This window comes from Bombus vancouverensis, chromosome 6, assembly GCF_051014615.1.
Source record: "Bombus vancouverensis nearcticus chromosome 6, iyBomVanc1_principal, whole genome shotgun sequence".
Classification (NCBI taxonomy): domain Eukaryota; kingdom Metazoa; phylum Arthropoda; class Insecta; order Hymenoptera; family Apidae; genus Bombus; species Bombus vancouverensis.
The window spans coordinates 7,161,845-7,169,781 of NC_134916.1; the positions used below are offsets into that span (position 1 = coordinate 7,161,845).

At 38.3% G+C, this 7,937-nt stretch overlaps 1 protein-coding gene across 4 annotated transcripts in view; it reads right to left on the minus strand.

The window, feature by feature from the left end:
* The window catches only part of cic (Putative transcription factor capicua), a 44,429-nt gene extending 37,768 nt beyond the window's left edge, over positions 1-6,661 (minus strand). For 2 of the 4 annotated variants that reach the window (XM_076619282.1, XM_033336545.2), the window contains exon 1: positions 5,045-6,661. The gene's annotated coding sequence lies outside the window, so the exon portion shown is untranslated. The remainder of the gene's footprint in view (positions 1-5,044) is intronic. The other 2 variants (XM_033336547.2, XM_033336546.2) reach the window with 1 other exon arrangement.
* Positions 6,662-7,937: the final 1,276 nt, after the last annotated feature.

The following is a 7,937-nucleotide window of genomic DNA, read 5'->3' on the forward strand; positions in this document are numbered from 1 at the left end:
TTATTAACGAATAACGTCTCTCTAAAAACGGTGTGATCGAAAGCACATCTTATATGCAAAAATTCGTTGTGAGATTGAAAATAATAAAGAAATGAATTCGAAACAAGCGTATAGATAATTTTATTAAGAAGAAATCGATGTCTGCTATATTTATGGCTAAGAAGTTTGGGAAGAGTCGAATTCTACTGAAATGCTTTGTTCGTCACACCAAATATCTAACGTTGATTTTTTCCAGTAATGTAAATATTAAAGATATATACAAACACATACACATACACACACATATTATATATGATATAAGTTATCTACATTAAAAGTCTGAAAAATTATTCCTATTTCGTAGATACATATTTGGCGAGATGTCATTCTGTATTTATATCGATGTTGGTACTATATATTTGCTGATACTTGGATTAATTTCATAGATTAAAGCAAAATCTTGGCTAAAAAATTGTTCGAACATAAAGTTTCGTTTATAGAAGAAAAATAACGATAATAATTTTTCGGAATTGAATGGGAAGAATTAACGAATCACAGGAAATAATAGGTTGAAAGAGAGAGAAAGAGAGAGGATTTTGTATTTTATTAAAAATCAAGAAATTCCGTGTTCCCGGATTAATTTCACGAATTTTTGTTTAGCGGCTGGCGTAACGACGAACGATGAGCGTCGTATTAACAGAACGCACTGGTGAAACGCAAGTTATAACGATCTTTGATCTTATTAATTATTAATCTCTGCCATTATATAAGTATCATGATTATTCAGACTAATTGAATAATTGATTACAGATATTTAGGATTTACAACCCGGAAGGAATAACAGATATTTCGTGCATTTATCATCGAACGATAACTCTGAGACCGATAAGGACTCTCCTCCTCCTATACCACGAACGTAGAACGTCCTCTCCTTTCGACTGATATTATTTGCAAAAATAATCACGAACTTTTGCATTCCGACTATAGCTAGAAGAATGCGGCAGTTCGACGCGATACAACACGACGCAACCATGTAAATGATCTATCAAAATACGACGTTGGAGAAGCAGATGTTTTACATAGATGCCGTGGCAAGAAAAAATTTAGATAACGTAAGAAATATAAATGTGTATATCGGCAGTTGGCTTGAAAAATCATTAACACATTAGCCACAGTGTTATCGTGACCTACGCAACGGAGATACCGATTTTTCCCGCAACATACGTCGCGAGGCATATTTTTTACGTATCTTTCTCTTTCGCAATAATACGAAGTGTACAAGTTTCTCGTGAATCCTTTCGTCCAACATTTTCGCGCCTGTTGCTATTGTTTACGATAATCGAATATCGAATGTCGACGGTTGGCGATGAAACAAGCTAAGCGCGAAATGTACGAATTTATTGATTTTAACACTAATCTTACTAGGTTTCAAAAATTAATTTAAAATTGTACGTTCATTGTTATTTCTCTTGTTCGTCTAACTTTGTGCGAATTCTTATATTATCTGACCTAATCAATTTCTCGATTTTTTTAATATAAGAATTTACAAATAGATGAACAAGAAAAATAACAACGAATGTACAATTTTATATGAAATTTTGGAACTGGTCATTTGACCGGACCTAGTAAAATTAATGTTAATATTTATCGAAATGCTTCTTTATCTGCGTAAACAAATACGATTATCGAATAGTAAAAGAGTTTCCCTTTTTCGTGTCCAGTATTCGAAATTTACTTTTGTTTCACATTTATATCTTATTCCGCGTAAAATCCAGTAAAATCAAAAGATGCCTCTTTATTGCTAATCGCGATTGGAGTACGTTACAAATAATTCAATTTTTTGTCAACGTTATTACGTTAAAAATAACGTAGTAACGGTATTATGATTATAATAATAAAGGTTTGTAAATTTGCATTTAACCGTATCATAAATTTCTATTTACATAGGTCCTTTTTAATTACATTTATATTTTCTAGCATCCTCCTGCTTTACTTTCCTCATTTGATTTGTACAATCTGTCAGTCTTTAAATATTCAAAAAAAAAAAACCAAGTAGGATAAGTTCCTTAATTGCAATGTTTCGCAACTGTTGTACTCGTATGAAGAGCAAAACTATGCTTCGCTTGTTTCTATTTTAACATTTGCAAAGAGATATAACAAAAGTACGCAATACGCACGTTTAACAGTCTCGTTCCAATCCGTGACTATCGAACTCAAACAGATGATAAACCCGACACGCGTAAATACTTATGTAGAAACAAGAAAAACAGTGTAATCATATTAAAATCCAATCAAAATCAATCGTTTACTGTCGTAAAAGTCAATTGATTCGTAAAAATGTCGCAACGCGATTACGATCTGTTATTACAAAGTAAAAAATAACTGTGTCACGAACTTTCACAAATAATGCATATATCGTGGAAAGCCGCACGTAAGTGTATGAAAAAAAAAAAAAAAGAAAAAAGAAAGAAAGAAAAGAAAAGAGGAGAATCGAAACGACTAAGAGTTTCCGAGCATTCGCAAAAACGCGTTGAATTTCTGAAGAATGTTACGGAAGAATAAACCCGGTACACGTGTGTATTGTTGTAATCTTATCAGCGATTATACAAATCAACTTTGAACTTTCGAACGACAAATACAAGTATCCTTCGAATTAGAACGGATAGAATAGCATCAACGATCTAGCGATAGAGTAACATCATCTCTAACGGATTTCTTTAAAAATTGAGCGTCGCCTCGTTATTCGATAAAACAAACATTATCGACGAAAGATTTGCGTATGCTAGCATTCTCTAGTATCTTTTTACTTTTTAAGCGAAGAGTGAAGAATTTTTTTTTTTTTTTGTTACGATATAAATAACATAGGAGTGAAATAAATGTAAAATGACAATAGAATAATGTTTTATCATAAAAGTTGCATTGTTAGGCTGATTCAACGATATTACTAATTCTTTATACTTTCTAGATAGATGATCTTCCTTTTTTAGCGACTTTGATGTTCGTAGCTATACGTGTACTCCTTAAAACATTATTATATAAATTTATATGAATTTTCATTTGCACAAAATACGCTAGAACATATATATAAAAAAGAATACATTAATTATGTATTAATACTTATGTGTAAAATCGTCGTTTCTTTATAATTCTATAAGTCATATGCAATTAAAATGATGATTAGTCAAGTTTTAGGTAAATCAAATTCTCGAGCTGTTAGCGTTAAACAATCCTTTCGATACTGGTACAGTGATACATTCCAAGATATATTTGACAAAGATTGCCGGTAGTTGTCATTTTTCTCGTATTGTCGTTGAGACATTTCATCGGGATATTTGCCATCGACGGTTTCGGGGAATCATTTTAAAAATTACACTTAAGCCAGTTTTTTTTCAAATTTGTCTGTTATAGGTATTTGCAATAGAGTGGTTAGATACAATGATATAATATTTAAAAATGATAGTATACTATCATCTTAATTCATTGGCTATTAAAAAGTGTATATAGAAAGAGATAATCCTAGTGCTCGGAAACGTACGTATGTTTGTCGCTAGCGTATGTAGTAGCTCGAGCAAATATCGGGACAGTATCGTTAACGAACGCGGCCAGTCTATCGTAATACACTTTCCTTTTAACGCTTACGATACGCGGAGCCAGCCAATTAACGTCTAATTCCAACAACTCTATTCAAGATATAAATGCATAACCGAACAGCGTAACTCTAGCTAACGCCTCTGACATGTTATTTCACTTAAACGAAACACGAGTAATTACAACATTGAAAAACGAAATCGACCGCGGGACTAATATTTCTCGAAAGCGCGAAGCTAGCTAAGTTAAGCGGTCAAAATTATTTACGTTAAGTGGAAAAAGTGCTTTTGTAACAGCCTCGACGCGGTATTTGCCAAAGATATCAGTTAACTCGATCTTCGGTTCGTTGTAGTAACGAACGATAAATAATATTTACAGATAACGTTGTAAACAGAAAAGTTCATAAGAATAAATTAAATAGAGAAATTACGTGTTAGTGAAAAAGATAGAAATTGACCTTCTTGATTCGTCGTGAGAAGAAGAAAAAGCATCAGTGCATTTTTCCAATATGTATACCATTGTATGAACCATTCTATGGCAATGGTTCTTCATTTCGGCCATAGAGTATCGATGAACGTTATTTTTGACGAACATTAAAGAAGACACTAATATAGAAATTGACAGACAAAAGACTTTGATGATGTGTAAAGTGGGATAGAGGTTACACGGGAAAGATGCACTGTACAAAATTCGACGTACTACAGTGAATCTCTATGGTGAACTGGAATAACATTTCACCGTTGACAAATTCATATATATAGCATGTCACACGATACCAACAGTTACATCTTGTCTCGTAGATATAAATTGGAAATGGATAAAATTGTATGACACTTACTAGACACCGTTAAGAATTACAGCGAATTGATAATCCTTTGCTGCTGGTTTCATTTAGTGCACTTTTCCTTAATTATTATTCCAAATCGAGAAAATTACTTTCCATTCAGCTAATTCCGCCGCAGCATGATCAATCATACCGCGCAAATCCGATATACATATTACGTTCGAACACTATTCGTAACTATTGTCTGGTTTCTGGAAATGCATTCAACAATAGCACAAACACTTTGAGGGAAAAGCGAGTGAACATAATAAAGTAACAGAAAGTCGTGTGCATGTACATATGTATGTGACGTATATATGTATATTTATATATATACAAAGCGACTGATCAAATTTATGGAGAACCTTGTACGCGTAACGGATCGCGAAAGGTTATGGAAGCACAGAGCCTAGGACACGAATCGAGCCCCAGCGAAAATAAGAGATCCGCAAAATCTGTTGTGATACACGAAAATATAAAAGTCGCGTGTCGAACTAGAGACACAAAGCTAACAGGCAAACTGGTAAGAGAAGAACAAAGCACGAATAATACGTAAGAAACACGAGGAGAGATGGTGAGATCGGGTTTTATATGGTGTACACTAGGCGCACGATTCTTAGTAAAAATCGCACTGAATTCGCGAAATTCACGTACCACGTCTACTAGCTCCATCTTGACTCGTGAGTTAAGCCGGACGCGCACGTTCTTTCTGTTCGTCGTCCTCTTGGTCGTCGTCGTTGAAGTCGTCGTAGGCGTCGTAGTAGTCGTAGTAGTCGGAATCGTAATTCGTAATCGTCGTCTTCGTCGTGGTCGTCCTGGTCAGCGTCTTCTGGTCGTCTCACACGATACACTATCGCGCACACGCCGCTATTACTCACTAACACAATAAATCCATTGTGAGAGAGAATTCCTGGCGGCACATTCCGCGTGTACGTAAGTACGAGGGTGTACGGCGGACTTCGGCGCGCGGCTCTCTCGGCTCGACTCGAGGCGACTCGAGCCGAGTCGCTTGCTCGTTCGCGGATGTCGTCACGAACCGAGGGGAGAGGAGAGGCAGAAGAAGAGAAAGACGTGGGGAGAGAGGTGGGAGAAAGGGAGCCGATACGAAAGAGGAAACCTGGTGGGGCAGCAGAGTGAATGCAAGCAAGAGACAGAGAAACTATGAGAAAAAGCAGAAAAAAGGAAGAGAGAGAGAAATAGAGAGCAAGAGAGAAACGGAAGAAAGGGGAAGAGAGTTAAAGAGAGAGAAAGAGAGTGTGTGTATGTGTTTATTAGAGAGAGAGAGAGGATTAAAGGAGTGATTGAGAAAAGGTGAGGGAGAAGAGGCAACTACGAGTCGTGTATGGTCGTCGTATAAATAGACGAGAGACGATATAGGCATCGTATAGTAAGACTCCTAGGGCAGGTAGTGGATGCTCGTGACAGCGATGGAACTACCTCACTTACTTCCACCAAGAGCATGGAGAGTCACTGACACACAATGCAAGAGGTCCGCGCACGTGTATGTATATACAGTGGAGCGAGCGCGCGCGCGCACTCACACATACACACACACATATATATATATTCCGTACGCAACTATGTTCCCAGAAGGAAGCTCACAAGCGGGCGCGAGCGAGCAAACGAATAGCACGCACACAAAAAAATATTCTCGCGGAGCGACTTTACACACGCGCGCGTAGCAACACACGTATATACACCAGGGCTATGAATGCCATCGTCGCCGTCGCCGTGCGTCGCCGTCGTCGTCATCGTCGTGGTCTCGAGACTGCCACTCCACCGTGTCACCTAGGTATGTGCCGTGAGTATCGACGATCAACGTAAGGATCGACTCGAATTCCCGGGAAGCATCGGCGCGCCGCGTCGCTACGTGCCGGGCTTCTACCGCCCTTGCCGTTGCTGTAATTTTCGTCGTTGGCTCTTTCGAGTGAATACGCGTGCACTCGCATCACGGAAATCCGTCACAGTAGACCGAACGACCAACCGAGAGGAGATGGTGACTACAAAACCACGACACGGTCATGACGTCGTCATCGATGCATGCTCTATGATATATTCTTATTTACCATAGTTTGAAGAAACGCGAATCACAGTACCACCGAATTATTGACATCTTCCCCGTCAAGTATACGTGTTTCGTCCTCGATTTTCTCTTTCTTTTTCACTCGAATTACATACACGCGATCCCTCTCTCTTTCTTTTTGCCTCGCTCTTTTTCATCACATGCACACGTATGGGCTCAGGCTCGGTTGCTCAACTGAACTGCCTGCGACTTGTCGAGCCATATAACCAACCAGGCATCACGCACACACTCAATTACTATACTACTACCATTACTACTATTACCACCACCGCCACCGTTACCGCTACCACTGCTACTACTACCTTCTTCTCCTCGTTCTCCACCACACCGCCTTTACTTCATATCTCGTCGACCGCGTATAGACGTATACACGCGCATGGTCGCGTACACACCACCGAACCGTTCGAACGAGCCAGAACGGCGCGCGCGCACATTCACTGACAGCCGCTACTTCACTCACACACTCGGAATCCGCTACTTCACGGATTCTGACTGGCTTGATCGCACACCAACGCGAGCCTGCTGTACGAAACGGTCTCTCACAGAGGCACACACCAGCCTCGTGCACGTGTAGGAGCCTCTAACCCGGAGCGCACACCTACGCACACCAGCGAGCGCGCTACACCGCCGACGCGACGGTCTGTAGCCTCAGGACCGTCGTCACGCTCCCCGCGGACCCGTAGGTTCACGTTCCTATTGCCTCTTGCTTCGTTTCAAGGAATTTCTCCATGTGTCTGTTCGTTTGTTTTAAAGAACGGTGCATTATGTTTTCGAATTTACTTTAATGCAACGTCGGTAAGATTTCGTTTCGTTTCGCTTTCTGGTCATCACCTTAACGTTTTACTTCTGTAACCACCATTTTCACGTACTCCTCTAAATATACGACAAACACTTTCAGCCATAAATGGCCACGGAAGCTTTTTTTCTCTCTCTTACCTTTTATATCTTTATCCGAAAGATTTAACGAAGACACTCGACCCAACAAAAGTAGAAGCTAATGAGCAAATAATATAAAAAAAATAATAAGCAAATAATGGTAATTACGAATTAAGGTAATGCGATTCAAATAATTACGATACATTTATATATATATATATATGTATATATAAAAAGTTTATAAACAAATGCTCGATATATAATTACCGTAAATTTCTTGGATGGAAAATAAATATACTACCCGGACTTCTCTAATAAAGAGATAAAAAATTCTATTCTTGGTGCCCTCCATGATTTTGACCCACCCTTTAACGACCAAGCAGCGCATACTAATTCATCGGTATTAAATAATGATCGATAGTTTGATAAAGTTTGAAGTACACGTGTACGATATGTGCAAGAAAAAAAGAGAGTATTTTATATTTAAAAAAAAAAAGGAATAAAACGATGTATCGTATAAATACGTAAAAAGTAGCTAACACATGCATACTATCAGCTAGTTATATACATATATCAGCGAATAATTAT